This window comes from Grus americana, chromosome 1 (assembly GCF_028858705.1).
Source record: "Grus americana isolate bGruAme1 chromosome 1, bGruAme1.mat, whole genome shotgun sequence".
Classification (NCBI taxonomy): domain Eukaryota; kingdom Metazoa; phylum Chordata; class Aves; order Gruiformes; family Gruidae; genus Grus; species Grus americana.
In genome coordinates this window covers 22075323-22094321 of record NC_072852.1, presented here as the reverse complement: position 1 = coordinate 22094321, position 18999 = coordinate 22075323, and the positions used below count along the sequence as shown (strand labels likewise).

Sequence of the window (18999 nt, the reverse complement as noted above, 5' to 3'; positions counted from 1 at the left end):
AATTAAATGTCCAGTATTTCCAACCCCATGTAGAACAGCAGTAATAGTTCCTGTAATATTTTTCTGGATGGCTGCTTATTTTATCCATATAAGTCAATAATGCCTTTGATAGAGATGTGCAAGGAGTTTCCTTCAGCAGAGAATTTCAGGGGTGTGAAACCTGTTTTTCACATCTCAAACAATCTGCCAATGATGGACTCATCTTCTATTCTTACTCTCCCACTTCTACCCCTTTAAGACATTTTCATAAATGTAACTATCTAATAAATCATACACGTTTCCATTATTATTACTGAGCTAAAAGAGTTAGCAGCAGATGTTCTAGAGGTCAGCTATTTGGCTTTGCTCTTCTGACCCATTTGTTTGCTGCCTTTCTGAGGCAGAGCAATAGCAGACCACACCACAGGGACAAAGTGACGAACCTGTGAATTTCTTAAGATTACTGGATGGATGTTGTAGTCCACTATGGAAGCTCTGGGATGCTGTGGTATTGTCCACAGCTTTTGTTTATCTCAATTAATATCCTCAGTTTGAGGAGCCTTTCAAGTGGAAAAAAAATAGGAAGATAAGGCATCTTAAATTCTTGTTTTCCTGCCACGTAGTATGCAAAAGAGGGATGGCAAAATAAAGAGGTTATGGCCGCAGTGATCCCTAGCTATGCACTGTTGCCTAAATTTCCAGCTCCATTTCAGCTTTGATTTAAATAAAGGCATGCTAATATTTTAACATAGCAAAAGATGAAATGCCTGTGTAATTTTTGCAGAACATAAAGGAGACGAGTAAAGTCTGTTGGCATGATATGCTTCCAGGCTATGCTTTCACAGCCAGATAAGATTTACTCACAGCAGACATATGCTACCCTTCAACCTGGCGTAATAGAATCTGTATAAGCTCTCTTTTTGGGTGGAAGAATGTATTGAGTCCACATTTAAGTTACTGTGGTGGGTTGACCCTGACTGGACTCCAGGTGCCCACCAAGCCGCTCTGTCACTCCCCTCCTTAGCAGGATGGGGAGAGAAAATATAACAAAAGGCTTGTGGGTCGAGGGAGAGATCACTCACCAATTACCGTCATGGACAAAACAGACTTGACTCGGAGAAATTAATTTATTACAAATCAAATCAGAGCAATGAGAAATAAACCCAACTCTTAAAACACCTCCCCCCACCCCTCCCATCTTCCCGGGCTCAACTTCACTCTCAGTTTCTACCTCCTCCCCGCTCAGCGGCACAGGGGGACGGGGAATGGGGGTTGTGGTCAGTTCATCACATATTGTCTCTGCCACTTCTTCATCCTCAGGGGGAGGACTCCTCACACTCTTCCCCTGCTCCAGTGTGGGGTCCCTCTCATGGGAGACAGTCCTCCACCAACTTCTCCAATGTGAGTCCTTCCCACAGGCTGCAGTTCTTCACCAATTTCTCCAGCATGGGTCCCTTCCACAGGGTGCAGACCTTCAGGAGCAGACTGCTCCAGCGTGGGTCCCCCACGGGGTCACAAGTCCTGCCAGCAAACCTGCTCTGGCGTGGGCTCTTCTCTCCACGGGTCCACAGGTCCTGACAGGAGCCTGCTCCAGCATGGGCTTCCCATGGGGTCACATTCTCCTTCGGGTGCATCCACCTGCTCCAGAGTGGGGATGGGCTGCAGGTGGATATCTGCTCCACCACCAACCTCCACGGGCTGCAGGGGGACAGGTTACCTCACCATGGTCTTTGCCATGGGCTGCAGGGTGGAATTTCTGCTCTGGTGCCTGGAGCACCTCCTGCCCCTCCTCCTTCACTGACTTTGGTGTCTGCAGAGTTGTTTCTTTCACATATTCTCACGCCTCTCTCCAGATGCAGTTCTGCAGGTTTTTCCCCCTTCCTTTCTGAACTCTGTTATCCCAGAGGCACTACCACTGTCATTGATGGGCAGTGGCGGGTCTGTCTTGGAGCTGACTGGTATTGGCTCTGTTGGACATGGGCATCTTCTGGCATCTTCTCACAGAAGCCACCTCTGTAGCCCCCTCACTGTCAAAACCTTGCCACACAAACCCAATACATTTACTTCTAAAAGCACCTGTAATTCTACTCAGCTTTGTTTTGCAAGACTGTAAAATGACTTTTCAGTTTTATGGCGTCTCAAGGACTTTTATGTTATAGTTGCCTGATTGCCTTATCAGTTCATATCCTATTCTTAAAATCGTTAACAAAGCAGATCAAGACTACTCTGTTTACAAAGGCCAGATTGCCACGCACCAAAACATTGTGTTCTAAAATAAGGAGACGTCTTTATTATTACCCATTCTTTTTTGTTTGTTTGTTTTTTGTTCTTTTTCACTAATCATCATTCTAAATTAAGATGACAATTTTTTTAATATATTTACACTACTAATGGTCCCTGGTTATGAGTAGGTGGTAGATTAAGCTACCACCAATAAAAGTTCTAGACTGCACTAGAACAAATGAATTACTTCAAGTGAATAAATAAATTCAGATTTAACATTTTTTTTCCTCTGGAAAATAAAAAAACATTAGCTATTTGTCATAGCTAATGTGGAATTTCTCAAGCTATTCCAGAGGATAAAACTGTTTAAGACAAGAATCACCTGACAATACCCTACTACAGTGTCCTGTCTTGAACATGGGGGCAGTTTACATTGGAAAACAATTCTCTCTTTTCTATTGTGGCAACATGTACAGGTAGATGATTAATCTGGACTCTGTGTGGGCTGTCCTCAGTGAATTCTCCTCTAAGGCAAAGTTAAAGTAGCAGAGCCATATGATTTTAATCCCAATTTGGGATATGATCTGCATATTTTTGATATGATCTGCAAGGAAAATGCAGATAGCTTGAATGGTTTGCTCATCTTAGAGCAATCCTATTTGAAGGCCAATGTCAGAGATGATAATGACCAGTAAATATTATCTGGGCACTGGTAAAAGTTAAAAATATCAGAATGACCTTTCCTCATTGTCTGTGCAGCAGAATTTGCAAGTGTATGTGGCATTTACAAGGATAATTTTTTTTATGTATAAATATACTGAATACCTGCTCTTTGCTGCTGCTTTTTTTATTTCTCCAAGCTATCTTTTTCTGTCCTTAACTCAGCTGACTAGAGAAAGGTAAACTCTGAATATTTTATAGCCATATCTTTTTAGAAGACATAATAAGGCTCCACATGTTATCTGGCTGCAATTTCTGCCAAGGTACCTATACCAGTAAGTTGTTTTGACCATCTATTTTATTTTTGTAACTCTGGAAATTAGGAGCCATATAGCTCAGTATGCAGGCAACCTCTTTCTTATTCTTTTAAAAGCTTGACAAATAAGAGGTCTTTTCCCCTCATATGGCATAATGCAACAGACCATAATTATGTGAGGTGAAGGACATTTGCCTTGTTTGAAAAGGACACTCACATAGCTACTGCTTGTCAGCCAAGAGGCAGTGGTCATCAATGTAAGGAACACGTACAAAATATGAATCGATTATGGATCAAGATCTAGCTCAAGTGTGCTAGCTCTGAATTGACCTTGCATACATCAAAGCCTTAATCAAGACCTTCAGTCATCCTGCATTTACTCACTAAAAAGCATAAGGACTACTAAACCAGCAGCACTGTGGTTGGTGGTTACTGCATGAGACCCAGTTGCCACTCGTAATGCCTCACTAATGTATAACCTTGTGATTGTGTTCTGTTCAGAAAGTTTTCAAAAAGGATTTTTGATTGTTCTTATGGTTTTCTGTGCTTTTGGGAGAGAAAACTGGATAACGTGAAAAAAATCTGTTTTGATAGTGCTAGTTAATTCTGCAAAAAGTCATTTACAGGTGAGTTTTGTTTGGGAAGGGCTTTTTTTTCCTGAAGTATTCTGTTACCTCCATGTAGCAAACCGTGGAATGGCATTTAATATATATATACTGTATTAGCAAGTTCAATATACCCAGGCATATTCCTGGGCACTGAATAAAGGGAACGTCTTCCATCTATGGTAGTAAACTGTATCAGCCACCAAAACAGACCGGCTGCTCACAAACCACTTCCGTGCTGAACCATGCCTATGAAGTATCTGGAAGAGTGTGAGCTGGCCCAGGCCAAAAGCTTGCCAGGGGCTGTTGAATGGCAGTCAGTGCCAATCAGCCAGTACAGAGGATGTGCAGGTGCTAGTAATTTAACATACTGTATAGGTGTACCTATACAGGGTCTGCCCTTGTCTCTAATTCTCCCTTATTCTCTTCAAAGTAGTCAGCTTCCTCAGCTACCTGGGGCACAGCCATAGCTAATCTGTCTCACTGTGGCCATCTAGCAGTTACCTCCTCCTCTTGCTGTCTTCTCTCCCATTCTGCTGCAGTTAGATGCAGCAGAATCCACTGGACGGAAGTTATTTGTAATTCATTTGTTTTGCTGTAACGGTGTTTTCTCAATCTAACATCTTCATTGCCCATGCAAAATTAAGATGCACAACCTTTTTTCTAATGATGCAGGGTCACAAGGCAACTCAGGGCAATGAACGGAATTGTCAGTGAGGTTTCTCAGACACCATCTGTAGCTCCTCTCCTCCATACCCGGACTCAGACATATTTATTTTTGCAGGAGATTGTGGTTGTTTTTTTTTTTTTTCTTTTTTTTCTAAGCATAAAGGGCCATTGATCAGGGAACCAGTTCTGAATAGCAGTGGCTCTCAAATAAAACAATTAAAAGTAAAAAATTGTACTTCCTGTATTTTTGCTTGTTTGCTCTAATTTGTGAGAAAAGTGTGGTCTAGCAAGATGTATAGTATGAGTGCCTATCAGACAGGCCTGAGACTACATGCTGGAGGATCAGTAGCACTTCGGTGTGTGCTATCAAGACAAAACCGGCAATTTTTCTGGAAATTTAGAAGATCAACATATGTAGGTGAAAAATACAATCTGTAGGCTTTTTCTTGTGCAAAAGATGGCCATCTCCCAAAATAATTAGTAACCTAAACAGACCAGTCAGACAATGCTATATCTGCCATTGCAGCCCATGCAGGGTTACAACAAGGTCAATCCCTACAGCTGAGCTGCAAATTGACGTCCGGTCTCCTGAGCTTTGGATCAATGCCTTGTTCTAGTGTATTCTCTTCAGGTTACATTACTTTCAGGCTTGAATTTGATATTACCTTTGAAGAACTGAATCTGACTGGTGTATGGGCAAACTGTGTAAATGAGGCCTTTTATTCTGACTGAATTTACTCTTTTACCAGTATTGAAAGTTTGAAGGTTTATTTCTCTCTAGTGAAACACCTTAGATTTAATGTCTTCCTGCTGGACATGAAAACATACATCTCTGCTTCCTTCCTCCAGCTGGGACTTTACCTTGCTTGTTCTTTCATTCCCTTTGATTCCTCTGCTCACCTTCTTCTTTATTTGAGATTCAGGTGAATGCAAACTGAAGATGCTTCCCCTCTGGGAGTGGTATTCTGTCACTGGATCAGGTGCAGATGGCAGAGCTCTTGTTAACTTAATTGATTATTAAAAAGCTGACATATGGAAGGAATTGCTTGCTTTCACTTTTCAGCATGGGGAAATTGTAATGCTATTTGAGTAAACAACTTAGTTGCTGAAAATAAGAGTTAGCAATATATTAGAAGGCTGCTTTTGATCTTCTCATGAGTTCTCACCTCTCTAAAAATTAGAAGTTGGCAATGGTTGCTACCATGTGGAGTTGCATTTCAGATAAGTTACATATGAAAGGAGAATTAAAGAACTTCCAGCATTCTCCAGAGTAGTTGGATCCTATTAAGGAAGACAAAAATATGAAAGGTATAGAAAAAGTCCAGGAAATACAAGAAAATTGGAGAGGAGATAGTATAGACAGAACATGTTTGTTTTTTCATGTAGTGTATTCTCTGAAGTTTTTATTTCAATATTGCTATTAAAAAGTTCTGATTTTCCTCAGTCTTTTCATAACCAAACTGACTAAAGGACAACTATTCTTTCTATTCGAATAGTGAGAGCACAACAAAACTTGCATTTCAAAGACATGGACCAAACTCAACATGAATCTTGTCTATGAACCCTGAGGAGACGTTTGGCTTTGACAGATCTACTAAAGCTGCCAGTGTCTAAACTTCAAAGCTCTCGTAAAGAGGTTCATTGGAATCTGAATGTGTTGAGATTGTCTTCATTCAGCTTCTTCAATTCTGGCTGTGCACATCTGCTCACATTCCACACATATAGGATACTTCCACATCATTAGGATACTTTCTGAACTATCATCATGCTTACATCAAGGTAAGCTGCATGTGCTGTCTCTCTCTAATGTTTGCTTGGTTCACTTGTATGTTAAATTTTCAAATACCTTCACACTTTTCATTGTGTTGCCTCTTAGGAAGAACTTCTTGTAATACTCAGAAACCCACCACCTTTTTTAAATTATTTGTGAAAATCTTCCAGTGGGAAACCTGATAGTCACTGACCTCCAAGAGCACTGATGCCATGGCCTATTATGCTGAGATTCATCTTTTACCTATCACACATTTGATATTAGACATACAGACTGTAAACTCTTTGGGGTGGAAATTAATCTCTTTCGTCTGTGAGTTTTACAAGAGTTAGTATAGCATGGTCCTGGTCTTACGGTATTATAAGAACTTACAGCTTCCACCTTCTTATAACAACAAAGGAATAGCAAAATCTGCTCCCAATGTTCTTCTTTCTCATGGTATCTAACAATTAAACAATGTCTCACTAATCTTTTGAATAGTATTGTATACAATGTCAACTGTATACAACCACTTGAATGCTTGAAAAGTTGTTCAAGAGAAAATGCCAACACTACCACTAGAAAGAAGTCTTGCTACATGACATAAATAGGCATCTAAACATAAATTGAAGGATGAACAGCTGAAGCTTGCAGGATTGAAATAGACATATTTGGCAAAATTAAAATCTGATCAAATGTAGAGTTAACAATCTTATGGTACGTAGGTCAGTGTTTCATTAGGACTATCATGTCCAACTGAGGTTAAAGTTTTCTGACACAAACAACTTCAGAATAGTTGTACACTGTATGCAGCACTGGTGAGGCCACACCTTGATTGCTGTGTTCAGTTCTGGGCACTTCACTACAGGACAGAGGTGCTGGAGCGTGTCCATAGGAGGGCAATGAAGCTGGTGAAGGGTCTAGAGAGCAAGTCTTATGAGGAGCAGCTGAGGGAACTCAGGTTGTTCAGTCTGGAGAAAAGGAGGCTGAAGGGAGTCCTTATCGCTCTCTACAACTACCTGAAAGGAGGTTATATCCAGGTGGCTGTTGGTCTCTTCTTCCAAGTAACAAGTGATAGGACAAGAGGAAATGGCCTCAAGTTGTGCCGAGGGAGGTTTAAATTAGATATCAGGAAAAATTGTTTCACCGAAAGGGTTGTCAAGCATTGGACCAGGCTGCCCAGGGAGGTGGTTGAGTCACCATCCCTGGAGGTATTTAAAACACACATAGATGTGATGCTTAGGGACATGGTTTAGTGGTGGACTTGGCAGTGCTAGGTTAATGGTTGGAGTGGACGATCTTAAAAGCCTTTTCCAGCCAACACGATTCTATGATTCTACACTTGGCTCAGTCACTTTTCCAAATTTGTCTATAAAAGAAACTGTTCATCAATTGTTTAATCTGTTCATGAAGTGCTGTTTGAACTGGCATAAAGATGTTCAATTGTACATCAATATACATGATTAAATGTAATAAAAATGACCAGGGAACAAAGAACTACCTGTTTTAATCTTACTCTGCAACCAAGAGTACTCAAAATCTGAGTGTTTTACAGTCTTTTTAAATTTCTGTCCATTTTTTTTGTTGCTAAAAGCCAAAGCCCATACGTGTGTTAAGGAAGGTATGAGTGTGTAGTGATTTTAGACTGAGTTGATGTTGGGTGAATGAGCACCCAGGCAGTTGGAAGGGGAAATAGTGTCATGTTTTCCTTATTCTGGCTGAAGTCTCCTGAGCAGTGGCAGGGAAGGGAGAAAAAATATCTCTCTCTCCCTCTAAAATTCTTAAAGTAGAGAATTTGCACTCCTTGAAGGGCATGAAAGATTTCTTTGCTTTAGGATACAAGACAGTAATTTTCCATCCCTATGGGACTGCCATTAGACTTACAGTGGGGAAAGAGGAGGATTTCTGGTGTGTAGGAGCAAAGGAGAAGGAACAGGCTGGTATGTACCATCTCTCTGAACATGGGACTTTTACAGAGCTTCTCACTTTTCTTCTGTTCTTGTCCCTCTCCTTTCTCTATGCTACCAGAAAACACTGGTTTCTACCATGTTATATGTAATGGCCTTCTAAACTCTCGAAAGAGTGTAGAGCCAGTTACCAATTAATAAAATGCTCCCCCACCATTTGCTTAATTACGGTATGACAGTCAAGCCATATGGTCTAAATGAGACTTTACAATTTGAGCCAAAGCCAGATCTTAAATCCAGAGGTGTCAGTGTAGAGAATTAATTCAGGCATTGTCTGGTTTAAGAGAAAGGCAGTTAGCCCCTTTTTAAATTTGTGAGTCTGCAGCTGTAGGGAAAAATACAGAAACATCAATTAAGCATAACCATGACGTGTTGGTAATAAAGCCAGAAAGGTAATGAATGCTTCAATCAATAGCAAAAAGCAGTATATCGAATCATGGTAGCAAGCATGTTGGCTTTATCAACTATCAGAAGTTCCAGAGTGTTAAATACAAATCATTATTTCTGTGTGACTAAACATTCTTTGCTCAGTGATGCTGATAGGTTGGAGTCAACATGCAAAACAACATCAAAAGGCATCGTTCTTCTCATACAAGGAGAAAATTAATGAAACTGTTATTGATTAATTGAGAGAGGTGAACTTTGGTATAGAACTCTCTATTTGTTATATTCCAGTAGGACCCAATGACATTTGTTATAGTGCCTTGTTTTGAACGAACAAACAGACTTTAATTTAATACCTATCTTTTATTATTTTATCTCTCAACACTAATACCAGAGAAAATCACAGATATGCATCTTATTTGGAAAGAACAGTCATTGAATGTCTTCTAAAAAAAATTCTGATCTACACAGTTAGAAAAATCATGCTTGGGTGTGCTCTAAATTAATACTATAAATAACACTGCTTTATACAAGGTGAAAAAGAGATCCAACCCCTCAGTCTTGCCTGTGTTTTGGTCTTGTAACTGGTCTCTTTGTAGTACCTTCCCTTTTGTGTTCACATGTCCGCCAGCAGAGAGCTTTGTGTTGGAAAAGAATGGTTATTAGATATTAAATGCAAAGTCCATTAAGCTAGTGTAATTTTGATATAAGACATTTATCAATATATCAAATCACGCTCATACCTATGGAAGGTATTCTGTTCTGTGCAAGACTTTTTCCTTTATTATACCTTGAAGATACAAAAGTTACTGTTGTAGTAAGGGGAAGAGAAGGCAGTATTGATTGTATTCAAAGCTAAACTATTAAAATGTGAAACTGCTCATAAAGGTAATCTGGGTGGGAGGAAGGTTCCCTGTTTATTGTCTCTTGACAATTTATACACCAAGTATGTTCAGATTCAATGTAAAAAGATTTTCCAGTTGTCAAGCAATAGCTAAGTCAATCTGCAGTTTTTCTCCAAGTGTTTTCATCTGTAATAAAGGTACTAGACGTGATAACATGTACCTACTTCATGGTATTTTCTGACAGTTAATTAGTACATATTTGCAAAATTCCTCATATTTGCTAAAATCAAACCGATTTCAGATGTGATCATCCAAAAAACCTCCACCATTCCACTTCCATTTCTTCCGCAGGCCTACTTGAGAAAAAAAGTATTTAAGAACACTTGCATCTTATTTTAACATGCAAAAAACATACAAGGGATGCTAAGTTTAGAACTGTCTGAAGTCATCTCCCACTGACAGTCCCAGCTTGGCACCTGTATCAAGGCATGACAGTTGGCTCACCAGCTTACAGAGGCAATGACTCTTTTTCTGAAACTGCACCTGCCAGAAAAATCTTTACTTTTATTCCAACAGTGGTTATAGAAGATATATTTATAGTTTTGTGCTCCCCTAAAGGGTTAGAGACCAAAGTTTAACATCTTTTGTGCTCAGCATTATTGAAACCTACATGCAACCATTTGGCTGGTGGGAAAAGGATGTGCTCCTCAGTTCCTGACTGAAGATGAATATCCTCACAAATAATAATTACTGTTATAATATGAGAAGATGAGTAACAGAGTGTTGACTATTGTTCATGTGGTTCTGGAGGTGTTATATGTTCTCTGAGTACCTCAATTCCTGGTGATTTCTCTTTATCAATTGGTGGTTGTCAAATGCAAAATATGAAATTCCAGGTATGTGTTTTACTCCACTTGACCCATTCTTTCAAAGAACAAAATAAGCTAGTTAAGAGGGCAGAGAAAAATTACAAAAACCTGTCCTGCAAAACTACCCAGAATGCCCAGCCATCTGCACCGGCAAAGACAGGAGAGCCCACACTGCACAGATTATTATGATGTCTGTTTTGTGTAATACTCCTCCAGAACAGCTGTAATCATATTTCTCCTTTATTTATCAATTGGCCACATGATGTTCCTGTAAAGTCCACACCTATAAGTTTTGGTCTCAAATTCAGTCTGGATATTCACACGTTTATTGTTGGTATGGTGAGTTTTTTAGTGCAGCAGCCAAGATAATAGCCATCTTAACTATATGTTATTTCATAGAATCATAGAACACCAAGTTGGAAGGGACCTCAAGGATCATCTGGTCCAACCTTTCATGGCAAAAGCACAGTCTAGACAGGGCCCAATGCCCTTTCCAACTGAATCTTAAAAGTGTCCAATGTTGGGGAATCCACCACTTCCCCAGGAAGATTCCCAATGGCCAATTGTTCTCATTGTGAAAAGTTTTTCTCTTGTGTCCACCTGCAATCTCCCCAGGACTAACTTGTACCCATATTTTTACTCATGGGCAAGAAATACCCATGTTTACAGCAGGGCTAGGGACTAAGGATAGACACTATTATGATCATCATCAAAACTGCTTCATCATTATCTTTCTTCTTTACACAGTTTTTTCTTATGCCAACCGGCACTGTCTAAGACAACATGTGGAAGACAGCACACACCTGAGACTACTCTTAAAGGCAGTGGAGTGGAATTACATCAAGTCTGGCTTCTCCTACAGTACTCAGGTACAATACCATTGGGTTTGTGTTCTCAGGCACTAGTTTCTAAAGCCTGCTGTCAGGTAGTAGTGGGACCAGGGCTGCTCTGCAGCAGGGGATGAGACAAGAACCAAAGGTGATCACAGTACAGGCAGCACATCAACAGGGTGCAGTCCCACAACATCTGAACGGTGCAAGTCCCAGACAAGGCAATGAATCCATCTGAGTCCAGTAGTAACAGCAGAAGATGGGTCTACAACATAGCCCTAACATCCATCCAGGAGGCAGAGATGGAAACAGAGACATTTACAACAGTACACATACAACATAGCCTCAACAAGGATAAGGGGCCTACACCCGAGCTTAAATGAGTCTCTTGGGCCAATGGACAGAGGGTGTTGGTGGAGGTCCCAGCCGAGGCTTGTCAGGGAAATTAAAGCCTGCTACTGCACTCAGGACTCTAACATGTGCAGCAGATATTAGTTTCATTCTAAAAAATTTTGCTCTGAAAGAATGTAATGTACACATGCCATGATATCAGAGAATTCAAACTAAAACCTCACTTGTAAAATAATTACTGTAGGGGCACCTTATGGAACACAGGAGAAATACAGGGTAGCCTCAGGGTGTGAGATTGGTCCCTACCCCTATACTATTTAGCAGTATAGATGCAAACAGTTGGTCCTGCTAAAACTACTTTGTCCTCCAGCATAAACTGAAAATTGGTGTAATTAGATATCTGAGGAATCTCCCTCTGTCTTTTTAAAGTGAATGGACTCTTTATCATGAAGTTAAGTGTGACTAGTGTAAGATTTATGCTGAGCTGGAACTAACCCTTGTTTTGTTAGCAAAGCAAACTGTGTCTGCTTAAAGTATTTAAAAAGAAAGATACTCCATAATTCTTTATTTTGGCACTGAAATTTGAAAACAAATTCAATATATAGTAGTGTAATAGATGACTTTGAATGCGGTTTAGTTTAATATTTACGCAGCTTGAAGATGATTTTATTTTTTATGTATAAGCCTTTTCAGTGTGGTTACATATTACTCTGAATTGCACTTGTTTTGCTTTCATTTATTATAGCTTCTGGTTGTCTGTTCTGGAGAAGAATAATTGGGAGTACTTATGGATGCTTGGAATAAATCTGTATAAATTATCCCTGATAGTAAGAGGATATGAGTGTGGCCAGAGGCAAAAAAAACCCACCCCAAAACCAAACCAACCAACCAAACAAAAAATTGCAAAGGAGGTGAAGAAGGATGGGAAAGGTTTACTGCTTTCCTCAGAGCATGAAAATGTCTATATATTTGTCACACATAGTGTGTATTTAGTGAGGAAAGAGATAAAAATATTTAGTGCTGGATGGACTTAAGTGAATTCAGAGTTTTCATAGAAGGCAAATGCATATTATGCAAACCAGACATGATAGTTATTTAAAAAAGGAAAAAAAAATACTGATAAATATACAGTATGTTCTGTGGGAGTGCACTGGTGGTGTTGTTCTTGCATGCCACCTCTCTTCCCAGGCTCACGTGAATGACTGTTTTATAAGAGATGTAGTGTTCCATTTATGTGGAAGTGAATAGTTCAATTTACTTGACACATCTAGCCTCTTAAGCACTTTAGCTTTCCAGCAGCACATCGTGATTCCTATGAATTTATTTGTTAAAACTTGAATGGCTTTTTCCATACCTCCATCGGAATCATGTTCTAACTTTGCAGAGCAAACACTGTTTGCTACAAGTGTTAAGTATGTACTGCTAGAAATTCAAGCATGTATTATGTTGTTTCCCTTTTGTGATCAGAATTAAAGAGGTGGAGCGAATTTTATTGGCAATAACTGGCAGATTTTTAGGAAGAAATAAAATAAATACAACTTAGAAATGTTAAAGTTGTACACCATCTTGCATAATGAATGTGTCTAATTGGTAAAATCAGTGGAAGACATTGTAGATATATATGTCTCTCCATAATTATTTTCTTTTCCTTTACTGTTAAAACTAATTATTCTTGAATTTGTCTTTTCACTCTTGAGGATGTGTGCTGTATTCTCCTTTATACAAGCTGCAAACTCCTTAAGACAGAGACTCGGTTTTCCTCTCAATTTAAAGTATTCTGTGTATCTTTACTTCCATATTCATCACAGGAATACTGATATCCAATTCTTGAAGTAGCTTTTTTAAGAGGCTAATTTATGTAAGCGTAATCCTCAGATTAGAAGCATTTTCAGAAGTCATCAATTTCTGGTCTACCTTTCCCAAGGGTAGTGGGTTTTGCAGAAAAGCCAAGGCCAGAAGGCAACACAAAAAAGAGATGGAGGAATGTGAGAATGGAGGACAGAAGGTGGTGCCAAGGGAAAACAGCTGTTAGACGAGGCTTCAAGGGAAACTTGAAAAGACTGGCAGATGTGCTACACTTGTCAGAATTCAGAAAGCCCTCTGTGGACTGAAATACACAGCACTTGCCTATTTAGTAAGGTCAGACTGCCACTCCGAATGTTTTCCTACCTTTTTGATAAGACTCAAGACACCTAGATCCACCTTTTTCCCACATCTGTCCTCTTCTTTTCCATAACATTTGAACATGTCACAGTCTCAGCCCATAGTTTCACCTGAAAACAAACCTAAGGGTTGACAGATGCACAGCTACATGTTCCAAAATACAAGTACTATTTTGCTTTGCTTGTTTGCTTGTTTGCTTTTTCCTAGTGTGGTAGGGTTTAAATGACAAGTCATATTACTATTCTCTTTTGTTATCTTTTAATAAAATTGTCTCTCTTTGTCCATAAACTATACAAGTGACTTTTGCACTATTGCACTATTGGAAGTAATCTAGTTTCTATAAATATTGAATGCTCATATACTTCTGTGACGTGTGAGACATTTTTATTTTGGAGATGATTTCTAAAATACAGAATTAAAATGTTGTCCTAAAGTTTTCATCAGCTAATCCATTAGTTGAAAAAGAGATCTGTTATTATATGTGTAGTGTGAGCATTCTTTTCAAATATGAGCTTGGATTTTAGAGTCAAAACTCAATTCCCTGCTCTTAATTGATTTTCTGCATGATTCTAGGTAAGACACTTCCTTCCCTGTGCTCCGTAAAACAGATGTAATTCTATCAACTTGTTTTTGCAAAGCACTTTAGCTCTTCTGTGAAATTGAGAAGACTTGAGAAGTACTATTTTTATTCAATTTTACACGTTGGGCTTCTTATTTTTGAAGACAGGCTTTAATTCCAAACATACTCTTCTGAGTACATTAATATTTAAAAGCTGACCAATAGATATAAATTAGTATCAGCTGGAATACTGGGTTAACTGATCCACTGATCAAATGAGTTTATAGAACAAGAAATTCAATATAACTTAAGTAGGCAAGTTTCACTGCATCAGGTTATCTCAAAGCAAAATAAGGAAAAGGTGGTGAGGGAGAGAGGAGGAGTTAACTCCCTCTCTGGAGAAAGTTGGGGACATATTCTTCCTCTTTTGGAAGCATCACCCATTGTGCTGACATGGAGCAGCTAAATATTTCCCCTCATTTGGGGCAGATTGTAAAATCATTCATACTGCCAGTCTTTACAATAAAAACACCGGATCCCAAAAGCCTGCTTTCTGTGTGATAATGGCATTTATTCCCTCTCTGAAACCTTTCTTAGCGGGTAGCTGCTTCCCCTGGAGCCCTTTATTCTCAATTTCCGTGTACCATTTCTTATAATTTTCTCCAGTTCCTGTTCTCCCATTTGTGATGGCATTCCCTCAAAACAGGCAGTCACGTTCCCCAGAGCCAGCCAAACTGTCTGACTTTAGTTTGGTGTACGGTAGATCCCAAGAGTCAGATTTGAGCCTTGCATATTCTCTTCTCATTTGTGGGAAGACAGTTCTTGCTGAGGAATTTACTGAACTACTTTGACATCTCTGTATAAAAATAATAAAAGAGCTATGTGTATTGAAGTTATAAGGATAGGTTTTATATTTAAAAACATAATTAGGAAAAAATAGAACTGGGTCACATACAGACTTGCAAAGGCAGAATACTTCATTTTTTATTTTGGTCTATCAACATTTTTCAGTAAAAGTAACTTACCACAGTAGTTTAAGGCTTGTCATGTATGCGGAGTAGAAATTGATTATAAGGTTTCAGTACATAGTGGCTTCCTGTTGATATGTGTATTTTTTTCAATCAAGAAAAAAATGTTTTTGTTTGCATATGAAAGCAACCTTTTCCTGCATTTTTAGATATAAAATACTGGCTTTTGTGCTTTTATAAAGACGTGCTGAACTGCTTGAGTTATCTTTCCAAACACAGGTATACTCAGGGGTGGCTTGCAGACAGGCAAGCTGGAGAGGGATTGAAATGGATGTGTTAAATTTAGAAAAAGGCTCCCATTTTTAAACCTTTCGTAAATGCTACCCATGTTTATTCTGCGGTAATAAAATTGTCACCAGCTTGTGACAATTATAAGTATGTGCCTACGCAATGTTATTTCTATGTAAAGTAGTATCTACATCAGAGTAATATACGTAGTGTGTAGCTATACTTGTACAACAGCTTGACATGAAGGTAGGTTGGATGCTAAGATGTAATGGCTGATGGTCAGAATGACAACCAACAAAATACCATTTTATTTTAGAGGAAAGCAGTGTCTCACTGGAACAGTATGTGTGTGTGTATGTCTGGGTGTTCAGTTTTGTCCTGATAGCTTACCATTTCTGCTCTGATTGACATGCTGGTCAGCTAAGTTCTGTCTTTGCATCTAGATGCCTCAAGACAAAGAATGGAAGTTTATTTTTGCTTTCAGTCTTACTGACAAAGCGGGAAGCTCAATGGCATTTAGCCTGTATTTATGCTAATAGGAAATACATGTAGTATGTAGCTTTGAACATGTCTCATGTAGCTATAGCTCTTCTATACATTCTGCCAGCTCTAACAATTGGTTTGTCATATATTATGTATGATTTTCAGTGTGATGCTGTAGGACTTCTTGTGATCTTTTATGCTTTCATTTTCCTTGAAGTGACTCTGGAGCAGAGTAGAGAAGGGTGCTAAGTTCTGAGAGCATTTCAGGAAAAGGGAAGGAGGCACAGCACCAGCATCCCTGAAAGGTGAGCACCACACATCCTCTGGAGTCATAGAATCATAGAATCATAGAATGGTTAGGGTTGGAAGGGACCTTAAAGATCATCTAGTTCCAACCCCCCTGCTGCCATGGGCAGGGACACCCTCCACTAGACCACGTTGCCCAAAGCCTCATCCAACCTGGTCTTAAACGCTCCAGGGAGGGGGCATCCACAACCTCTCTGGGCAACCTGTTCCAGTGCCTCACCACTCTAACAGTAAAGAATTTCTTTCTAACATCTAATCTAAATCGACCCTCCTTCAGCTTAAACCCATTACCCCTTGTCCTGTCACTACACTCCCTGATAAACAGTCCCTCACCATCTTTCCTGTAGGCCCCCTTCAGGTACTGGTAAGCCGCAATTAGATCTCCCCGGAGCCTTCTTTTCTCCAGGCTGAACAACCCCAACTCTCTCAGCCTGTCCTCATAGGAGAGGTGCTCCAGCCCTCTGATCAGCTTTGTGGCCCTCCTCTGGACTCGCTCCAACAGCTCCATGTCTCTCTTGTACTGGGGCCCCCAGAGCTGGATGCAGTACTCCAGGTGGGGTCTCACCAGAGCGGAGTAGAGGGGCAGGATCACCTCCCTTGACCTGCTGGTCACACCTCTTTTGATGCAGCCCAGGACACGGTTGGCTTTCTGGGCTGCAAGCGCACACTACCGGCTCATGTTGAGCTTCTCATCAATCAATACCCCCAAGTCCTTCTCCTCAGGGCTGCTTTCAATCCATTCCTCGCCCAGCCTATAGCTGTGCTTGGGATTGCGCCGACCCATGTGCAGGACCTTGCACTTGGCCTTGTTGAACTTCATGCGGTTCGCTTGGGCCCACCTGTCCAGCCTGTCAAGGTCCCTCTGGATGGCATCCCTTCCCTCCAGTGTGTTGACCACACCACACAGTTTGGTGTCGTCGGCAAACTTGCTGAGGGTGCACTCGATCCCACTGTCCACATCACCGACAAAGATGTTGAACAGTGCCGGTCCCAGTACCGACCCCTGATGAATGCCACTCGTCACCGTTCTCTGCTTGGACACTGAGCTGTTGACCGCAACTCTTTGAGTGCGACCATCCAGCCAATTCCTTATCCACCAAATTCAATGGTCCATCCATCGAATCCATGTCTCTCCAATTTAGACAAGGATGTCGTGCGGGACAGTGTCAAATGCCTTGCACAAGTCCAGGTAGATAAAGTCAATTGCCCTTCCCTTATCCACCAAAGCTGTAACCCCATCGCAGAAGGTCACCAAGTTTGTCAGGCATGATTTGCACCTAGTGAAGCCGTGTTGGCTGTCACCAATCATCTCCTTGTTTTCCATGTGCCTGAGCTTAGTCTCCAGGAGGGTCTGCTCCATAATCTTGTCAGGCACGCAGGTGAGACTGACCAGCCTGTAGTTCCCTGGGTCTTCCTTTTTACCCTTCTTAAAAATGGGTGTTATGTTCCCCCTCTTCCAATCGGCAGGAACTTCACCAGACTGCCAGGACTTCTCAAATATGATGGAGGGTGGCCTCGCCACTTCATCTGCCAGTTCCCTCAGGACCCACAGATGCATCTCATCAGGTCCCATGGACTTGTGCACCTTCAGGTTCCTTAGATATTCTCAAACCTGATCTTCTTCTACAGTGGGCGGTTCTGCATTCTCCCAGTCCCTGCCTTCTGTGACCTGGACAGTGTGGCTCAAGCATTTGCCAGTGAAGACTGAGGCAAAGAAGTCATTGAGTACCTCAGCCTTCTCTATATCCTGGGTAACCAGTTCACCCGTTTCATTCTGGAGGGGACCCACATTTTCTCTCATCCTCCTCTTATCACTGACATACCTATAGAAACTTTTCTTGTTGTCCTTGACATCCCTGGCCAGACTAATTTCTATCAGGGCTTTGACTCTCCTAACCTGATCCCTGGCTGCTCAGACAGTTTCTCTGTATTCTTGCCAGGCCACCTGCCCTTGCTTCCACCCTCTGTAGGCTTCCTTTTTTTGTTTGACTTTGCCCAGGAGCTCCTTGTTCATCCACGGGGACCTCTTGGTGTTTTTGTTTGACTTCCTCTTTGTTGGGATGCATCTCTCCTGAGCTTGGAGGAGGTGATGCTTGAATATTAGCCAGCTGTCTTGGGCCCCTCTTCCTTCCAGGGCTTTGTCCCATGGTATTCTACCAAGCAGATCCCTGAAGAGGCCAAAGTCTGCTCTGCTGAAGTCCAGGGTAGTGAGCTTGCTGAGTGCTCTCCTCGCTGCCCTGAGGATCCTGAATTCCACCATTTCATGGTCACTGCAGCCAAGGCTACCCTTGAGCTTCACATCCCCTACCAGGCCCTCCTTATTGGTGAGAATAAGGTCCAGCATGGCACCTCTCCTTGTGGGCTCCTCTATCACTTGGAGGAGAAAGTTGTCATTGACACATTCCAGGAACTTCCTGGATTGCTTACGCTCAGCTGCGTTGTCCCTCCAGGGTCAGGTGTGGTTGAAGTCCCCCATAAGGACCAGGGCTTGTGAGCGTGAGGCTGCTCCTATCTGCCTATAGAGGGCTTCATCTGCTCAGTCTCCCTGGTCAGGTGGCCTGTAGCAGACCCCCACTATGATGTCCCCTGCCCCAGCCCTTCCTTTAATCCTGACCCATAGGCTCTCGGTGGGCTCCTCCTTCATCCCCAGGTGGAGCTCCATGCACTCCAGCTGGTCATTGATGTAGAGGGCAACGCCTCCTCCTTGCCTGCCCAGCCTGTCCTTCCTAAAGAGTCTGTACCCTTCCATCCCAACACTCCAGTCATAGGAGCTATCCCACCACG

At 41.1% G+C, this 18999-nt stretch overlaps 1 long non-coding RNA gene across 1 annotated transcript in view; it reads left to right on the top strand.

Annotated features, from left to right (window-relative positions):
- Window positions 1-18999, top strand: part of LOC129197414 (uncharacterized) — a 62003-nt gene that overhangs the window by 4801 nt on the left and 38203 nt on the right. Inside the window, exons 2-3 of the long non-coding RNA XR_008574318.1 lie at window positions 5949-6231; window positions 11015-11136. This is a non-coding gene — a long non-coding RNA (uncharacterized LOC129197414). The remainder of the gene's footprint in view (window positions 1-5948; window positions 6232-11014; window positions 11137-18999) is intronic.